The sequence below is a fragment of the Acinonyx jubatus genome, chromosome A1 (genome assembly GCF_027475565.1).
Source record: "Acinonyx jubatus isolate Ajub_Pintada_27869175 chromosome A1, VMU_Ajub_asm_v1.0, whole genome shotgun sequence".
NCBI classification, from domain to species: Eukaryota; Metazoa; Chordata; class Mammalia; order Carnivora; family Felidae; genus Acinonyx; species Acinonyx jubatus.
In genome coordinates this window covers 216,902,720-216,924,381 of record NC_069380.1, presented here as the reverse complement: position 1 = coordinate 216,924,381, position 21,662 = coordinate 216,902,720, and the positions used below count along the sequence as shown (strand labels likewise).

The 21,662-nt window shown below is 34.4% G+C and overlaps 1 pseudogene; it reads right to left on the bottom strand.

Moving 5' to 3' along the window:
• Positions 1–18,963, bottom strand: part of LOC106986985 (nuclear transcription factor Y subunit beta-like) — a 105,165-nt pseudogene extending 86,202 nt beyond the window's left edge.
• Positions 18,964–21,662: the final 2,699 nt, after the last annotated feature.

The window sequence follows — 21,662 nt, the reverse complement described above, 5'->3', positions numbered from 1 at the left end:
GGATTGCTCCATATTGAGAGCACGTTTCCTAATCTGTCAACCAATAGTTTGATATGTGTGCCATTATTCTAATGTATGGAGTTATAGTATCATATTTAAGGAGATAGCCATAACAGTGTATTAAAAAAACTCGTTAAAATATATGATTTAGACATCTTTAAATTTTATGTTGAGACATCAATCAAATGACGGTTCCTTTGTAGAGTCTCCATTCCCAGGAAGATATTTTTATCAATGGCAACATTAGTTAGTACATGAGTATTACTAACAAAAACACTATTGCTAAAATTTTCTGGAGGAATAAATCCTTGATGTATCAGAAAAAGTTAAGCTACAAAAAACAAATGCCACTTTAGTTATTTTGAACAGAAAGAGATTTGATACAGGGAATTGAGTATTTATAAAAGTTGTTTTCATTTCTAGATATGTTATTTAGCTCTTTACTGAATGATTTGTGCTTTTAAAGCTGCTATCACATTTTATCTTTAGGAGAAAATACTATTTTACAATTTTTAACTATATGTATTTATGCTATAATGTGCTCTTTTGTCTTTTTACTTGGGGGGTGAAGTTTTTCTGTTATGTCTGTAACTTTTCATCACAATGGTGCTTTTTTTTTTCTTTTGATATGTGTTCTTTTTTATTGTAAGCTTGGTTTACATGGAGTATTTTTTTGTTGCCTGTTGTTTGTTTTGATGGGGTCTTCTACATAGATTAGACAGCAATTTTTTCTATACAGTATATTTAAATTTTATTTTTGCCCTTATAGAAGCATTTAACAACTCTGGACCATTTTATGTTAATTTCTCATCTTTTGCCTTTTGTACATGTGGATGGAATAAATTTTGATTCACTACCTTTTGCACTGATATTCACTATATACAGATGGACAATACTCATTGTAAGCTGCTCTCTGGATAAATAAGGAATGAGTCTTTCCTTTCCCGTGTAAAAATTGTTTAATATTTGGAGAAAACTCACCTCATTCCAAATACTTACTTTCCTAACCCTCTAATCATTTCTGGGGCAACATTGCTTCCAAATAGTCAGTGTGAAAGAGCAGGTTTCAGAGAACAGAATGGGGAGCTGCTCTGTGCACCATCTGCAGAATGCCTTTTGATTAGGATGTTAGTTTATAGCAAGGACCCTTAGTCACTTCTAGGAGGATATTGATAGTGGACCGGCATTTCAGTTTTATTAATTATAATCATTAAAACCTATGTGTACCTGGCCTAAAATGCATTTTTCTGATCAAACATAATTTCATGTTTAATCAACATAGGTTATTAATGAGTTTATTGATTCATTTCATTGGGGACAGAGTTAAATTTAACTTTAGAATATCTCCTGAGAGAAAAGCATATGACTGTCTCTGACTACAAGCAAAACTTGGAAACTATAAGCCAATTCGGTCATAAGTTATTTTCTCTGGCAAACTTGAAAGCCTAAGACGTTTTAGGAAGACTTTCTGCCTCTTCAAGACTAGATATATGTGACATTATTTTTATATTACATATTTTATAAATTCTAATAATGATTTCAAAACATTATATAATAAATTTTCATAAACACAATTATATTATAAATTACTACCTATAACAATAAATTGGCTATCAACATAAAAATTAACAAGCATACTTGGCATATAGTCACTGGATGTTTATTATCTACATAAGAGGTCAAGACCATATACACTAAAAGGTAGGAAAATACACCCCTGTATCACCCCCTGCTGTCTCTGAATGATTTCAGTCAAGGGCACCAGCCCACCTGAGTGAATCATAGGTGAGGGTGTTATGATAAGAGATTAGTCAGTATGTCCAAAAAAGTCAAGGGGTCCTATATTCACATTCTTTCTGGGATTATGGAAGTTTGCAGTGGTGGTACCAATTCTGTCCTTCCATTAGCTCAATTACTATTTAATAAATATTTTCTATGTGGTACAAATCATACATGGAATAAGAGACATAGTAATGAATAGGACAGCTTCAGCATGAAGCTTATATTCTTATGAAAGATATTTCGATTCTCTAACCGGGAGCACACTTCAGTGAGGATTAGGAAGGAGGTTGTGGATGCTGCTACAATTATAGCCAAATTCTTCAAGATGTGATGGTGGGACACTTGAGAGGACTCATAGGAAATCTACCTTTGTCCCTCAGGGCAGTTCTTTCCTCTCCATGGGACTGGTCACTAAGGAAAACAATATCCTCCTTGAATTAAGCCACTCAGGACCTGTGTATCTACGTTCATCTTATCTGTCCTCAGAGCCCCCAACAGATTTTCATCTTCACCTGTGAGATTGTAGAATGCTGTAGCCACAGCTATAGCTGTCTCTTGTTTCCATGCATTTGTCTAGCGAAGGCTAGATGGTGTTGCATATTTGACTTAATTAGTCATAGGCAATGTTTCAGTCTGCATTGAGTTTGAGCTATGCCACTTAATGCCAAAAGTGACACTGGGAAAGTCATTTGAAAAGCATCTAGACAATAATGCCCATTGCAGGTTGGTGATGGTGTTTAAATAATTGCATGCATATAGAGTACAATGTGCCTTGCAGTCAATGAGGACTTAAAAGTGACGTATGGATTAGTAGCCATGGAGATAGAGACACAGATGAAAACTATCTGAATATAAATATCTGAATAAAGGTATTTTTGTAGGATTATCTATATTTATGCTTGTTATTACCTCTCCATCAGAAATATTTCCCCAAATTTTATCTAGATATAATTTTCAAGTAATTGGCAAATGTATATGGGAGTTATTCTGTGAGAAATCCACCCAGATGGACCTTGGGCTCAAAAAAATCAGTTGACCACTGCTGTTACCTGATTCTTGGTGGCAAACTAAATAGATGGACCAGTTGGTGATTAAATGCGTAGTTATAATTACTGTACATGAGAACCATACCTTTCAAGATTCAATTTTCTTACAGTTAAAAGCAATAAGACAAAAATAGATGTATACAATTTTTTTCCTAAAATATTTAACTTTAAATATTTTTAAATATAAAATTAATAGTGTTAGGAATTGAGAGGCTTTCTTAATTGGATTGCCTAAGGTCAGAGGCTAAAAAATAGGAACCAGAATATAATATAGTTGTTGTAAAGGTATTTTCTCCTTGAGATAGGGAAGGAGAAAATAAAGGAACTAAATAAAATACATGAAAATTAGTATCTGAATTTTCATCAGAGCTTAAGTGAGTTGAACAACCATTGTACAAAACTACTTCACTTGTCCTACATTCATACAGAAAAAAAATTCTATATGAGCAAAGCATTAAGATTACTAATTTAAATATTTTTTATAAAAATTTGGTAAAGGTTATGTTGTTAAACAGTTACCTTGTTGCAAAGAATATACTGAAGGAGAATTTTATTTGTTCTTAAAGATTGATGGTCACATTATGAACATTATTTTACTCTAAAGTAGTAATTCCCCCAAAGGCTATTGAGGTTAATAGGCCTACTTATCCCCATTTGGATTCCTTAGTATTTGGACTTGTTTTCTATTGTCCTTAGGTCTCCTCCCTGGCTATTAGTTGACCAGCTGTCCCTTCTTGGTATCATCCATAACTTTGAGCCTCATGCCTCATTCCCTGAAACTTCCAATTTGTTGTATCTGACTTACTGTGGGTGGAAAAACCAAACAAAGAGCTTGGTATAACCACAACTAAAGTAAAGTGACTTTTGAGGAGACATTTGAGAAACAGCATGGAGATTGTGTGAGCTTAAGAATGTGACTGTTTCAGGACTGATATTGGCTGCTCAGGGGCTTAATTCTGGAGAAGGAGGTGAGAAGGAGCTTGCTTTAAGGCTCTTGTCCACATTCCAGATGGTAAACATCACAACATTATTTATTTCTATTTATCAGTTAACCTATTTGAAAGTATCAGTGTCTTTACTATGGCAAATACAAAAGGAAGCTGTACAGCATGTTCTAGAACTTGTTCTTGTGAAGTTGTTCTTCCTAACTGACATCTTATTATGTATTTTATATTACTTGTGAATAAATAGTACCGTTAATTACAAAAAAGTAATAGTGCTACACAGTTTTAAGAAATTCACTTAAAGAGAAAATAGCTTATTTTATAAGATCAACTTTCAGCCAGTTAAAAAAAAATCAGGTGTTTTTGTGAATAACAATTTTTTATTTATTTTTGGGACAGAGAGACAGAGCATGAACGGGGGAGGGGCAGAGAGAGAGGGAGGCACAGAATCGGAAACAGGCTCCAGGCTCCGAGCCATCAGCCCAGAGCCTGATGCGGGGCTCGAACTCACGGACCGTGAGATCGTGACCTGGCTGAAGTTGGACGCTTAACCGACTGCGCCACCCAAGCACCCCTGTGAATAACAATTTTTTGTTCACATTTATTTCTTTCTTCTGATACATTTTTAAACCTCAGATTCAATATAAATCCTTAGGAAAGATGTATGCTTGAACATAAGGAACCAGATCATCTTGTGTTACTTATAATGTATTTCACTCCTTTTACTTTTGATTAAGTAACAGAATATATATATCAGAAAATATCTGTAATTTTACCATGTTGGGAAAAGTTAAGCTATACAGTAAGTCTTTACATTTTCCCACATTTAATAAATGCCAAATAAAATATTGTTGAAATTTTTCTCAGTAATAGATTATAAGTGGCATGTTTGTGGACTGTCTACTTCTTGGCATTTGGGTTTTGTTCACTTTTTGTTGCCTCACACTCTTTTCAGGATTCAGTTCTATAAATGTCTGATAATTCCATATATGAAAAAGACTTAAAATATGTATGCTCTGTTTATGAACATTGAAATTATCCTGTAATTTTTCCTGCTTGAAAGTGCTAACATAAATATGAAAGTTGCAACTACGTAGAAACAATTTTATTCAAGTAGATCATACTTCTATACAAAATATTGCCTCATGTATGTTTTTTTCTACATCTTTTGACTCTAAGAAATTAACCTATGACTGAGATATGATTGCGTTTCCTCATGTGATTTTGACAAAGGCTGTATTTTGGAGTCATACTCTTCCCACAAGCTAGAATTTGGTTTTGCTACACTTGTCTCCTTTCTTCCCATTGTATTCAGCACAATCCTAACAACGAGCTGAAAGGAGCTGGATGACCAATGCTATTTTTGGTGCATATTTAGAGTGTATTATTGAATAGGTAAAGTGATTCTAAGATTACAGATAAATTTTGCTAAGAGAGAACCAAGAGAGAAGTACTGAAAAGCATGCTGCATAGTGACATTGTGCAGTGTGGGTCACTGTTGAGATTTCCCTTATTCTAATCCTTCTACCATTACAACCAGATGTTATGTTTTCTTCTAATCATTTTACTGTTTTAATCAGTCTCCTTATCGTATGCACTTTATTCTGCACTTGGTCCATTCTGCCTTTCCATCTAACGTTATCCTAGGGTAATATAATTCATGTTCCACCCACAGACTGATGAATCTTCATAGATGTTTAGATCCTTGAAAACAGGGATGATTTCCTACCAGTCTTTCCATCTATCTGTCTTACTTTGACAGAATATACTACTTGCTCAGTAATAGTCATTAAACAAAAGGAATTGAAATCTAACTCACAAACTCTTGTCTTTCCCTCCACTTCAGACTTATACATTGAACTGTCTGTTGTGCACAAACTGTAAGTGTTCACCTGACATTTCAGTCTCCATTTACTCAAATCACCTTGTGCTGTCCCACCTTTCAAATCACACTCTAAGTTTATTATACTTGCATTTCTTATGTCAGTTAAACTTAACATCATCTACCCAATCCTCTTTCATCCTTTACCTGCTTTCTGCACCTGATAAAACATTGACTCCTAGAAATTTTAATCTCCATATCTCAATTCTATCCCCTTTTCTACTCACTGCTCTATCATAAATCAGACCCTGACATATTTCATATGAAATAATTTCTAAACAATGTTCCAGCCTTTAGTCCTATGCCATCTCAAAATTTCCCAGCACAAAACCATAACATATTGAGTATGTTGTTGTTCTTACTTTTAAAAATGTTTAAATAACTGACAGAAACAATTTGAATATTGTAGGGTGAATTGACTTTATTCTTCAGGACCTGGTTAGTAGAAAAACGTTAAGTGTTGGCTCTGGGGTCAGGCTGCCTGGGTTTTCAGTTCATCTCTTCTGCCATTAGTTTTGTGATGTTGTACAATTTATGTGACTATTCTAAAACTTGTTTTCCCCATCTGTAAAACTGTTGTAATAGGATCCTCTCATATAGTTGTTTTGAGGATTTAATGAATGATCTATGTCAAGTGCTCAGAAGAGCTTCAACCACAGGAAAGCACTAAATGAATGTTAGCTCTTGTCATTTTCACTCTTTGATTAGGTGGCTTTCTTGGCCTTTGTAACTTTTATTCATCTTTAACAGCTCAGATATGTATGAGTTTCACAAAGACTAGAAACATTTGTATTCTATTATAATACATGTAACATCATATTTTAAAAATCTCTTTAAGCCTCTGTCAATCCCATTGGAGGCACAGGGAATAAATCTACTTAATCTCCATGTCTCTTACACCCAGAAGAATGTTAGTAAATTGCGCCTTTTTTTTTTTTCCTTTTGCTTGGTGCTTCCTAAACAGACTACTTCCTAGTCTTCAACAGTTTCAAGATAAAAATAGAGCCTGGAAAGAATCACAAACATTTTGAAATTCTTTTCTCACTCTTAGAAAGTTCCATCCTCTTTCAAGTCATTTTGAAACAGAGGATATTACCTTTTCCTCTGAAAAATAGTTCTTTTAGATATTTTCTGGTGTCAGCCACTTTATCCATCTGTATCGTTATCTGGTGGCATTTTCAGTCACCACACTTACCCGAAACAGCAACTATTTTGCTGAAAACAATATTGCTGCAAATAAATTATGGAATCCACACTGCAATTTTTAATATTGGGTGCAGATAGTACTGATATTTCTCCCTAGAATAGTAACACTTAATCTCCTTGCCTTTTCAAGTAAATGACAGTGATATGAGATGACTGATGATATTCTTGCTGTCTTTGATATGTTACTATAATTAACTATTAACTAATTAGCAACAGATTTGATACATATATCAAAGTTTTTGTATCTGTTTCTATTGAAACCGTTGCTGATACTACTGCAGATGCTTTGAACTAATGAAGTTATAGAAATTCTAGAAAATTTCTTTTCACTGCTGTCTCCATGTGTGTGTATGTGTGTGTAACTGTGAACCACATGCCATCTTGCACATTATGAATCACTGAGGGCTGGGGAGAAAATAAAATGAGAGACATGAAGCGATGATGTAAAATGTTTATAATTTGGGGAGCCTGAGTGGCTCAATTAGTTAAGAATCTGACTCTGGATTTCAGCTCAGGTCATTTTCTCATAGTTCCTGAGTTCAAGCCCTGCATTGGGCTCTGGGCTGACAGCCCGGATCCTGCTTGAGATTGTCTGTCTCCCTCTTTCTCTCTCTGCCCCTCCCTGGCGCTCTCTCTCTCTCTCTCAAAACAAATAAATAAAAATTTTTAAAATGGTATTTAAAAATAAAATAAAATAAAATATTTATATTTACAGAATTGTCTATGTTCCTTAAGCCAAATTGAAATTCTTTACTACAAGTCTCCACAGTTCTTTATGCAAACACAGCATCCTTGGCTCAGCCACCTTTTTCACTCAGGTTGATAATGTATCTCAGGATAAAGAAAACCCTTGCTCAGATAAGAAGCACTAATAACTAATAAATCACAGATAATTAAAACTACCATACTTGGATCCCAAGCTCAATATTTAGCTATAAACAGAATACGAGAAATTAATGACTTAGTGTACTAATTTTAGTCACAAACTATGGTCTTTATCATTTATGGAACACAAAGAAGTAAAGAACAGGGGCACTTGGGTGGCTCAGTCGGTTTAGTGTCCAACTTCGGCTCAGGTCATGATCTCAGGGTTCGTGGGTTCGAGCCCCAAGTCGTGTTTTGTACTGACAGCTCAGAGCCTGGAGTCTGCTTCGGATTGTGTGTCTCCTTCTCTCTCTGCCCCTCCCCCACTTGCGCTCTGTCTCTGTCTCTCAAAAATAAATAAACATAAAAAAATTTGAAAAAAGAAGTAAAGAACAAATCTGTACTGAATTCGCTTATATTTTAGAAGAAAGCAAAGGGGTAAAATGTGGAAATAACAACTTAACACTGCCTATGATAAGAATCGAAACGATGAAAGCAGTAAATAATATAGAAATTGAGAGGAGGAATATTTCTGAGTGGTATTAGGTAGTGCGATATGTTGCATTCATAAATTTAGGAAAATAAAGCAAAATACAGTTGTGTTGAGCCTATAAACTAATGCTATTTTATTCTGAGCAGTCCAATGCATTGTGAAAAATGACTCCAATTATTATAAATCAGAAACATCCATATTTGGACTGAGGAAGAAAATACTTGTACTTTCAAAGAAATATACATATTTTTAGTTAACAATCATATTATTCTAAATATTTTGGGGAAAAGTTCAGAATAAGTTAAAATTCACAAATTGTTTTCTGGTATAACAATTTTCAGATATATTCAAATACATTTTAATAGGAAGTGTTTCCAACTCATTCTAACTCAATAAGCTTTTCATTTGCAAAGAAATTTGAGTCCTTTCAGCCTTGACTTAAACTGTAGATAAAATAGTTTTGTGCAACATAGAATAAAGGGCTTTTAAGAGATTTAGAAAATTTACAGATAGAAAATAGCTCATGCAAAGCAGTGTGATGAGATAAGTTGTAAAGAATTCAGAACCATACAGATTAATTTTCCTTTAAAATATAAATTGAATATGGAACTATGAGAAAAACAACTTGGGAGAATAAAAGTAGATCACAAAATATTTTAAAAAGTATTTTCAAATATTTCCCATGTAATGTTTTCAGTAAGATAAGTTAAAAGAATCTGCCTAAACATGCACTTTGTTTTAATGTTTGTTAGTCATAATCAAATGATCAGCTTTTACAGTATAAATGTTTCTTAAATAATTACAATTGATTCTGAAAATTGTGCTATTGACTACAACTTACATAGGTATTCCCCACAAGACTTGACTGTTTTCAAAATACATACGTGCAAAAACTAAGTGAAGATAGATTAAATACATTAGAAAGCAATATGCTAAGATGGTTTATTATGGGTTAGTAATATGGCATAGTGGCAACTCATTCTACCTGGTTCTGTTGACTATTTCTTCTTTTCTAAAGCCCCATCACCTCCTTAAAACATGCCCCTCCAATATATATAATATACTCAAATACTTTAATATCAGGGCAAACATACCCTCCACCAGATGTACCATTTAGCTATGTTCAAGCAACTGTACTTTACCCACTGCTATTGTCCACAAATATCTTCAAAGAGTAAGCCACACATTTTTTCCTTATTCCAGTTTAAATATACTTCTTCCATATACTCTCCTCCTAAATTTAAGTGTAAAAATAATTTCAAAAAAAAGTCACGTATACAAAATGGTTGATAAATTCATTTACTACTATTGGCCACAATTTTATTCAAAGATGCTCTCATCTGCACTTATCCCTAAGTGATGGTATTCCTTGTTTTACTTGAACTCTCTTCCATTTTCTACTGTACTCTCTCACAGAAATCTCATCCACTTTTACATCTTCAAAGGTCATCTTTGTAATATGATTTGTAAATCAGTGTTTCTTGACACTGTAAATATGACTTGTAAATCAGATTTTTCGCATGTAACCAATTTATAATGGGCATATACATTTTAGATATCTCCACAGGCATCTTGAAATAAAACCTAGTAAACCTGAATTCTCATCTCTTCATCTGGAAAAGTATTTGAGGCATCATTCGTATTCCAACACGTAGCACAGAATCTGACACATTTTTACTTAACAATTATTAGCTGTAACACTTTATTCTAATTAATAATTGGGCATTTTACTATTAATCAATTAAATGTCTCTGTAGACAAATATTGTATTATAAACTTACTTATGTGTGTACATCTTATGTTAACTGCTCTTGCCACAAAAGGAAAAAAACAAACAATACACAAAGGAGGAAACTTTCACAGGTGATGAGTGAGTTTATAGCATTGATGGTAATGATGGTTTCACAGATGTATATTTAGCTCAGACACATCAATTAGTATATGTTAAATATCTACAGGTTTTGTATGTCCGTCGTGCCTCAATAAATCACCCTTTTAAAAAGTTGTCTTCAGCTTCAGCTTACTTTACCCAATTATGGGAAGTATACTTTGAATACTTTTTTTTTAAAAATTAAATTTGATGGCATCTGGTCAGTGAGGGTTAGTTTCCCTTCTAGGGAAGTCTATGAAATATAACCAAATCTGTAGTTGTGAACATTAATGGGAATACACTCCAGAGTAAACTTTTGATTCCCATATATATTACTTCATTGATTTTGGGGAAAAGTTTTAATTTAAATGTTTTGTCTATCACCAACCATACTTTGTTCTGCTGTTGCTCAACATAAGTTCTTTAATATTGGATTATTAAAGTTTTATGGACTATTTATAACATAGTATTTCTCTGGTAGACATTGTTGGCCAAAGCATGATACAATATTAGATTTTTCTATGACATGTAAACGTGGTGGCATAATGTGTCTCCTATTTACATTTTGGCAAGTCATTTAAAAAGAGAAAAATTATGGTAATGTAATTAGGATAAATAATAAGCCAATGCTACTAGCTTCATGGCTATATAAAGAGAAGTGAATGAAGCATTTTCAATTAAGCTCATCATATTGGTACTACTTAGACCTGTTTTTCCTCTGGCTATAGACATCAGCTTTATTTGTCTATTTAACTGATTTTATACAGATTTTTAAAAAATACTCATATCACCTTCCTAACATACCAATTAATGAATTAAGTATCAAATCATATGGATGAAAATAGGTTTTTCTATGCAAATTTTGTGACACACTTCTCTATAATTTTATTATATATGGCCATACACCATATGTTAGAAAATAGATCCAAAATAACATGAAAGGAAGAAGTAGAGAGCAGAAAATAAAATACACATATCTCTAATTTATTCATAAAGTTTAGGAAAGCATTTTTAAAAATCCTGGAAAAATATGTGCTACTCTTTAGTCGGAAATTTGTCAGTGTGACATGTCAGTCTTGTCAGAAAATGCAAGTGAAATTTTCACTATCAACTGTAATACAGCTTTAATTTAGAAGACTTGAGTGGTGAGGTAGAGAAGGTTAACATGGGCCCAGTCCTCTCTCCAGCACTGAGGAAGGCATAAAGGAGTGTGCCTGTGTTAAGAGGAAATCTAACATTTTCACTAAGCTTGAATTCAAGTACAAGTAAAGAAAGAATAAAACAATCATGATCTACAAAATATCAGTGTAAAATTTCACTTGTGAACTGTTTAAGGATTTAACAATTTAGTTTTATTTTGATTTTTGTTTTGGATTTTGAAATCAGAAAAATGGTTTGACTGAATTAAATAGCAGGTCCCTTTTACAAATTTCAAGATAATTAAGACACCTCTTTGAAAACTGATTTGTACCATCCTACAGATTTGTTATTCATGGTTACTATTGCATGTTTACATAAGGCTTACTTATGTAATTTCTGCTAGGACTCATGTGAATAGTATCCATTCTAAACTTTCTTAATGATCTATACATAGAAGTTTCTTAGCAGGCACTAACAACATTCCTTTTTGCCTTGAATTCTGAAAATATTCAGTATTGAACTATTTTTCTGGAAATGGTTAATGAACTCAGATAATTATTTTAGAAGCCTTTCTTTAAAAAAAAGTCTGTAGTTGACTTAGTTTTTTTACTATGAACTATTTGTTATGCTATACTGTTTGCATTTGATCATTAACATGTTGAGTACACTTTGAGATAGATATTTTGTTTATCTAAAGACAAGGTATATGTAAATATGAAAGAATTGGAAAAGTGGATTTGAGATAGCCATGGATTTTTTTATGCAATAAATATTGGTGAACATATGAAGTAAATCAAGTGGTTGATTGGTACTATACATTTTATCTATTGGAAATTGACTCTAAATTTTGTTCCAATGTTAAATAACTCAGTCACTCAGCTCCTTCTAAAAGAAAATCAAACAAGCAAATAAACACAAAGAAAATAAAAATATACAAATATTAATGACCAAAATATCTGAACCAGAAAACTGTTTTGGCATTTCCACAAACATTATTACCTCCTTTACACCTTGGACACATAGAAATACTAGATTACAAAATAATGGTTAAAAGAGAAGCAAAATAAAAGGAATAAAATCTTGCTTTACAAATTAAAACATAAATTATAAATATAGAAGTGAGGTTGATTAGTTATTGATTAGAAACTGGTTGGAAATTGCTGAGCCTATAGACTTATTTGTGAACTTAGAACAGCTGTTCAAAAGTTAAGTTACATTCTCATCATTTTATTGACTTTGATTTTTGAGAAATTCTTACTTTTTTTTCCCAAACTGAACCCTACCCTTATATTTTATTAAGATAACAAACATCATAAATTAACCTAGCTGCTTACTTGAATTACAAAAGAAACATGACTCAATATGAAAGTAAGAAACTATCTACAAATCACTGTCAGTAACAAATTGCAATATACCATGCATACAGGAGTCATACAGAGCAACAAACTCTCAAAGAAAACAAAATATCTTATACCTTGCAAATCCAATTTTTCTTTAAAATCATTCATGAAAAGGATTCTCTCAAGTAAGAATTGACAACTCAATTAATCAAGCATCAGAAAGCTACATTATAGCTATTTACTATACAAAGACATCTTTTCTCCTCTTTTCCTTCTAAATGTCTGTCCCAGAATCACACAGACTCTTTTGCTTCTCTGACACTCCCCATTCCACCATTTCTTCAGGTCGTGAAAACTGAATTTGCTGAAGAACATAAATCTGTTGATATCATGTTGTAAAAATCACACATTTTGGGAGCACCTGTGTGACTCAATCGTTAAGCATCTGACTTTGGCTCAGGTCATGATCTCACGGTTGGTGAGTTTGAGCCTATGTCAGGTGAGCATGACTCCCACTTCAGGTGAGCTTGACTTGTGCTTCAGGTGAGCTGATGCCCCAATTCTGGTGAGCTCCAGCCCCACTTAAGGTAAAAACATGAGCCCTGGGTGAGCCCCACTTTGTTCTCTCTCTCTCCCTCTCCCTCTCTCTGCCCCTCGTTCACTTTTGCCCCTCCCCTAAAAAAACAAAAACAAAAACAAACAACAAACAAAAAAAACACAATATATTTAGTTGCTGACCATCTGTGGTTATTAGGCCAGCTGGTAACTGGTTGGTAAATGCCTCCTCTATAAGTTCGTCACTTAGTCCTTCTATAGCTGTGACTGTTCCCCCAATTCTTTTCTTTCCTTTCATAGCCTCTCTGAATTTCTGAATGTATAATTTTAGCGGTTCTACATAACTGTTGAAGCCTAAGGTAGACATGGAAAAGACAATATCTTCTCGACTGCCTTCCATTTTTCTTGAAGGCGTCTTTCACTTGCTTCACCTATAATAAAGCTAATGAACTCACACATTCTTGAACACATTCTTGGGCATCTTTTCCAATCTTTCCCATTTGAGGTATGGCACTTTTCATCATCCTAGGTACATTTCCAATTGGAAAATATATGTTTCTCTTTGAAACTTTACTTTGAACCATTTATGTGTTCTTGATCATTCATGCTGTCTTCAGTATCATCATGAGGTAGTGTAACATGACTTCCTCCAATGTAGTGTATAGAATGGATAGTTGAGAAGCATCTATCACTCTATCACATTTATCACAGTAACACTGTCACCATCCATCCCCAGTGCAGCTCTGGTTGGCTCCAATTACCAATCGGCTATTTGGTTGGACAAGAAATGGCTGCTAAGGAACCAGTCCCAGTGTAGACCTGCCAAGTCTTTTTTTTTTTTTTTAATACACTATTTTTTTGAGTAGTGAGAAGAGTAGTTTAAAAATATGAAGAACGATTCCAGATCGATGAACAATTTGATATCTCATTGAAGATAATTTATTTAAAACAAAATAAATGAATAAGTAAGTTTATAATAAATAAACAAAAAATAAATAAAAAGCAGTAATACTTCACTTCTGGAGTGCCAAGTGGCTGTACCATGTTAACTCCCACCAGCAACGTGTGAGAGTTCTTCTTGTTCGAATCATTGCCAGCATTAGGTGTTGTCAGTGTTCTTGATTTTGGCCATTGTAAGAGGTGTGTAGTGGTATCTTATTGTTTAACTTTCATTTTTCTGATGATGTATGGGACAGGACATTTTTTATATGCTTATTTTCCATCTGTATACCTTCCTTGATGAGGTGTCACTTAAGATCTTTGCCCTATTTTTTAATCATATTGTTTATTTGCTTAAGTTTGAATGTTAAGAATTCTATATGTTTTGGATAATAGTCTTTCATTAGATGTGCATCTTGGAAATATTTTCTCCCATTCTGTGACTTGCCTTCTTATTCTTAGGACATTGTCTTTCACAAAGTAGACCTCTCCCCCCCACCCCCCGGAAATTTATTTATTTATTTATTTATTTATTTATTTATTTATTTATTTAGAGGAAGGCAGAAAGTGAGGGAGAGAGAATCTTAAGCAGGCTCCACACTTAGCATGGAGCCCAACACGGGGCTCAATCTCATGGCCATGAGATCATGACCTGAGCCGATATCAAGAGTTGGACACTTAACTGAGTCACCCAGACACCCCAGTAAACATTTTTATGAATTTTAACAAAGCCTAGTGTATACATTATTTTTTTGATGGAGCATGCCATGAGTGTTATATCTAAAATAATCATCATGGTACCCTAAGCCATCTAGATTTTGTTCTATACAATCTTCTAGGAGTTTTATAGTTTCATATTTTATAATTAGTCTGTGATTTATTAGTAATTTTTGAAGAGTTTAAAGCCTGTGTGTAGATTCAGTTTTTGCATGTGAATGCTCAGTTGTTCCAACACAATTTGTTGAAAAGACTATCTTTTCTCCATCGTATTGTCCTCTTTTCTTTATCAAAGATCACTTGAGTGCATGTATGTGTATGTGTATTGACTGTATAGATATTTATGTGCATTGCCCGTATGACTATGTATGTATGTATCTATTTCCTGGCACTCTATTCTGTTCTAATGATCTGTCTATGCTTTCACCAATATCACTCTTGTCTTGATTACTTAGCTTTACAGTAAGTCTTGATGACGGATACTATCAATCTTCCAACTTTGTTTTTTTCCTTCAACTAAGCAAATTCTTGATGAAATATAACTTTATAAATTTATCTTATAAGAAAACTTCAAGAAAAATTAAGAATCATAATATATGATCATTTTTGTGGAAGAAGCCAGCAAATACTCATCACGATAGGGATAAAGGACAGAAAATGACATTTTAGGATTTTTTTTTCTCAAGAATCTGAGAGGAAAACAATTGTAACAACAAAAACAACAAATTAAAGTCTCTCAGGGTAGGGGCACCTGGGTTTCTCAGTCAGTTAAGCGTCTGACCTGCTCAGGTCATGATCGCCCAGTACGTGAGTTCAAGCCACGGGTCAGGCGCTGTACTGACAGCTCAGAACCTGGAACCTACTTCTCATTCTGTGTCTCCCTCTCTCTCTGCCTCTCCCCAATCACACCGTCCTTCTCTCTCTCTCTCTCAAAAGTAAATAAACATAAAAAAAAATTAAAATCTCTCAGGGTAGTGTTGGGGAATTCTGCTATAAATATAATAAATGACTTAATAAAATAAAGGCAAAAATGCTCAGAAGGATAGATAAAGTGTAGAATAAAGTTACCACAACAATGATGTACTTAGAAACAGGTGAAATGCATGGAAAATAATAGCAGTGACATGTAGAGGTCGCTTTTAGGCAATAGACTTGAGCCATGGAATGTAAAAAGGGCCCACAGGACCACCTGGCTGCCTACTAACAGCCCATCACGCGACCCACCTTAAAATATCCATAAGCCCTGACTAACCAATGGGCTACTTACAATCATGCACACAAACCAAAGAAGGGAAAATCCATTATGTCCCCAGCTGCCTCACCTTCTTCCTTTAAATAAAGCCCCCACCCACTGCCTTGTTGCAGACAATGACTCTGCTGTCTTGTCCACTGGTCCCTTCCAGTGTATCCACTAAACTTCTATCTCCTTTGTTTTGCCTCAGGTGACTTCTTTCACCACCAGCGTGTGTCACTGGCTTCCACCCGATCAATGGTCACCCCACTTTTGGGGGCTCCCATCCAATCCAGGAGACACCACATGACACATTTTAAAAACGGGAAAATGCAATGTAATGGCTTTAGGCCTTGTACAAATAATTATTTATCAGGTTTGTTGATTAGTAAAGATGAGCATTTGCAAGGACTCAGGATTAGGATCGGATCTTTTATGAGAAGAAATATATACATTTATTATAATCTCAACTATCTGGACATTTAGTCAGTCCCATTTTACTCCCATGCTGGACACAATTTTAGAGAAATTAAGCTTTCTTTTAGCACAATTATTGGAGGAAGGTATGGTTGTTCTTTGGGCGTCAGCTAAGGCAACAAGTGCCAAGATTCCTTTTAAGGACGATAATACAGTTTAGTCTGGGGTTGGTTGGTGTGTTTGCACTTTTTTGGCCCAGTTATGATATCCTGAAAAAGGTCAGGTAGCTTCTTGAGCAGTTCATTAGGTCCACACCTCGATCGCGTCCTTTATTGGGCTTTCATAGATAGGAACCCTAAGTATCAGCCCAGGGAACAAGCAGCATACAACCAGGGCAATCCCTATGCCCCAGGGTCCACCAAAATTATTCAAATAAGCCAACCCTCAGGGAGCCTGGGAAAGCTGAGTAACAGAACTCTGCTTGATGCATAACAACTTTCAGTTACCCTCTCCAAAGGCACCTCCCTGTATAGTCCTGCCTGACAGCCTTTTTGTTTGGGGCTGAAATATAGAGTTCTGCCTTCTAGCTTTTCAAGTGCCATTGTGTTCTGTCCTGACAGTGAAAGAATCCTTAAATCTTATGAAACAAGGAAGAACACTTTGGACACATACCAACTGAGTGCAGTGAGTGTCATGCTCTAAACTGAAAAACAAAAAAGATCTAGCCCTAGTCCCATAGGTTAATAGGATACTTGGGTTGACTATAGAAATTCAGAGTGACATAATATACACTCTTTAGAATACAGTTATAGAGACAAAAGAGGACACATTATAATTAAATATCCATATGGTATTCATTATTTCAAAGGAAAAGGGAATTGGGGTTAAGAAATGGGGTCGCTGGGGCGCCTGGGTGGCTTAGTTGGTTAAGTGTCTGACTTTGGCTCAGGTCATGATCATGCAGTGTGTGAGTTAGAGCCCTGCATCGGGCTCTGTGCTGACAGCTTGGAGCCTGGAGCCTGCTTCCGATTCTGTGTCTCCCTTTCTCTCTGCCCCTCCCCTGCTCATGCTCTGCCTCTGTCTTTCAAAAATAAATAAATGTTTAAAAAATTTGGAAAAAAAAAAAAGAAATGGGGTCTCTCCTGGGCACCTGGGTGGCTCAGTCAGTTGGGCATCCAACTTCAGCTCAGGTCATGATCTCATGCTTCATGAGTTCAAGCCCTAAGATGGGCTCTGTGCTGACAGCTTGGAGTCTGGAACCTGCTTCAGATTCTGTGTCTCCCTCTCTCTCTGCCCCTCCCCGACTTGTGCTCTGTTTCTCTCTCAAAAATGAATAAACATTAAAAAAAGAAGAAGAAGAAGAAGAAATGGGGTCTCTCCTGACTATGTTTATGAGGGTATAGCATTGTAGAGACCTAAAGACCTGACTGCTCTAATGACAATGATTGATTAGAGACCTTGTTATATATTCTGAAGGTAATCTAAAATAAATCAGATTATTGGACTTCTAATTGCTCATAGAGCAATTTAGACTTTAACATGGAAGTGGCTTCAAATATTCTGAAATTCTATTTGAAAATTTATTTTTTTCAATAATGTTCTGACCCACAGAAATGACAACCTTCTGCACAAGAATTATTAATATTTTTTCACATTGAACTTAAGACTTTGCCACCTCGTCTAATCCAAAAGTCTTCTTATATCTGTTCTACCATTTCAAAGATTTGGGTATTACTATCAAAGCATTCAAATAGTTTATTAGTTTCTCTTTCTTGGTCATATACGCAATAATCTGCTACATAAATTAGTTTGACTTTTTTCTTTTTACTAGATTAATGAGTTTTATCATGTCTTACTTGAATCCACTCAGTAAAATAGAAACAAATAAATCCGCTTTATCATTAATGCCTATTTTTCAACAATGGTTTTCTTTGTTTTTCATTTCTTAGGTGTTTTCCATACATTTTTACATGTATTAATATTAATATAAATACTCCTTCTAGATCTTCTCATAAAACAGCAACAAGTGTTTTTGCGCTTATCAAATTGATTCTTGTACAAGATTATGAATCAGCTATTGAATTCCCTTCTGAGTTCTTCCCTGACTTCAGAGTATATTTTTAAGATTGTAGATCAGTTGAAATTAGCTATGTAATATAAAAATAACAAGTTGGTGTTTCTTTAGATGTATTCCCCACTTTTAGTTTGACATAAGAGGTGGCTACCAAACAGAAATATATTACTTATATACTCTCCTCCTGCATTAGAAATACAGTCCCTTGCCCCCAAAAATAGACAAACAAAAGACAGAATAGACATCCCATTCTGAAGATAAAATAATTCATTCACAGAATAAACAATGGTTATTCTTGAGCCAGTCATCTCTAAGGATTTGAGAGTGCAGGCTTCTATAAGAATATCATCTTCACATAATGTAGAACATACGCTAAAAATTCTAGAGAATTCTTAAATCTGTTAACCTAACATTGAGTATTAGCTACCTGGGTGGTCTCTTTGCTCCGTGCAGTACACGTCATAATGTCTGAAGTGCTTTGGGTAATTTCTCTCACCCTGCATTCTATATCAATGGTCAAATTAGTTATTTTTTAAACTGAATCCAGTACTCTGTTAGACACCATCTTTTTTTTTTTCATCCATGTTGTTCATCTTTCTCTTTATTGTGGCTATTTTTACAGTCCATTTATTTCAACTACAATTTCTGGAATATTTGTCAATCTTCTCTTACTGTCTTTTGGTCACTGTCCACATCTTGCATTTACATGTATCCTGCTATTCTATTTTGTATAAGAGAACCATTGAGAATGCTGGTGGTATTGATGTCACACAGAGAAGTTTTTCTGTGTTATAATTTGAAGAGTTGAACTTTTCAGTGCAGTCAGTAAGTGAATTGGGTTTATACTGGATTGAGAAGGGAGATGTAAAATTTCAATAGAAAAAAAACAGGATAATAAAAGCATAAGTTAATTGTTTGTAAAAGTCTAAGGAAGTAAATTTCAGTATACAGATGAAGTAGGTAATTGCCTTGGAAAATATGCTTTAGCAAAAACTGACCCCATCCAACGTAGAAAACTTAAAACAATTTCAACAGAAAACCTAGAAAGAATTATCAATCAATTATTTCTCTTAAAGCACTTCTATATTACATGGGTGTAGGTATATTCTTTCTAACTATGTGTCAAAATTCAGATGTAATAACAAAAAAAAATTTATAAGTTAGACAACCAAAAACTTCATATGGAAAACAAAAGTCATTAGCAAACCAAAAGATATAAAACAAACTGGGGAGAAAATGTTTGTGACATCTATTGCATATAAACGAATAATCCCCATATGTTTTTTAAAGCTACCTCCTATTTATTTATACTTAATATCATTCATATATATAATATTCATTATTATATATAATCTCGTATTGGTCCTTTTTCTCTAGAGAACCCTCACTAATACAATCCTTCCTAGATTTCTACTGGTGAAAAACATATTGAAATTTTGCTCAAAGGGCATATTTCCCAGTATAATTTTCACAACTTACCAAGGAGAGTCAAGAGAGGCATGGAAAAAAAAATAGAATACAGCCCAAAGTCATGGTGTATGATGAAGTGGTGAATTACTCCCAGGGAGCAGAAGCAGGGCTTAATCAAGGGATACATCCTATTGGTGTAGGATACTTGACAATGATTACCTAGTGGCATCAAAAAATTATTATAGAACAGTACTGCCATGTACCTACCATTCTCTTATGTTTCAAAGAGCAGTGTTTATTACAGCCGTTAACTACTGTTTGTTGGGGGTTGAGCATAATATCTTGCCCTTTTTAGCTTGAAATCTCCAAATCAGGAGAAGCTGTGCCTGGCGCTGATGTAGATGACACACAGACCAATACTGATGAGCGGTAGATGAGATAATTGAGGTTTCTGGAAGAGGACTGAGACTATTTTGCAATGTGGGAGAGTCATGAATAATTTCAGCTGAGGTCTGACTATATGGCATATTAATGTCCCCAGTTTTTAACCCCCGCTTGGGATCACACCATTTGCCTTACAAACTTTCAGTGCCCTTCCACTTTGACTCTAGCCTGGTCTTATGACTTGTTCTGGGGATGGACTATTGGACAGATGTATAAAGGGCTTACACATTTCTGCTTCTGCAATTACTCTCGCCATTGCTGTCAGATGGACTTTCTCAAGATATCCAAGTCATTCCAGGAAGGAGGAAGAGCAACACATGGAACAGAATCAAATTACCCCAATCGTCTGAGCCACCATCATCCTAGATTATTTGTCAGATAGCCAATTCTCAGATGTGATCAAATCAACCCAAGTTCAACAGAGGCATCTGGTTGACCTCCCTAGATGTGTTCCTAATATATGCTTATTTTCTTACCTAACTGAGGTTTTGACACCACTATTTTTTAATGAGCCATCATCATATATTTACGTACAGAACCACCTTATTCTTATATCAAAACAGAGTACATTATTTGAAAAGCTATTACCTAGTAATATGGTCATTATTCTAAGCTGGATATAAGTAGTTTGATTTTGAACTACTCTAGGTGTTCTATTTCATTTTAATTACCTTGTATCATATATTGACTTTAGAAAATAACCAATTTTAAGTGACTCCTCATTTTTAGATAGTATATCTTTTGAAATATAAGGGTACAAAATAATGAATTTTAAATAGAAAAGCTACCTAAGCGTAAAACCATTTTGCAAAATATTTATGTAGCCATACATACTTTTGTTTCCTAGAAAAGGTCATTTGACTACAAATATGATATTTTTGAAAGTGTGACTGTGGTAAAACAAAATTTTAAACCGTTTATCACATAGTAATGAAAGTCCATATTTATCCTCATTCTCATTATCAGTTAATTCGGTCATGTCTGTGTAATTATTAAATCTGAATATGACCTTCTTGTCTTTCTGGCAATTAGCTTTTTCCTGCATATGTATGCATAAGATATGGCATTTTTTTAAATTTTACATTGAAAGGTGCATTACTTAAATGGAAATTCTATAATTTATATTTAGGGATATAAAGCTCATTTCCTCCGCATTTAATTAATGCATGTTGTTTTACATTAGAGCACAGATTCATGACACAATTATTGCATGCTTTCTTTAGACCAAGCCCTATGCTAAGGATATAAGGATATACCTGATGAAGAATACAGTTTCTACCCATTTCTACTCAGATACACTATCCAACT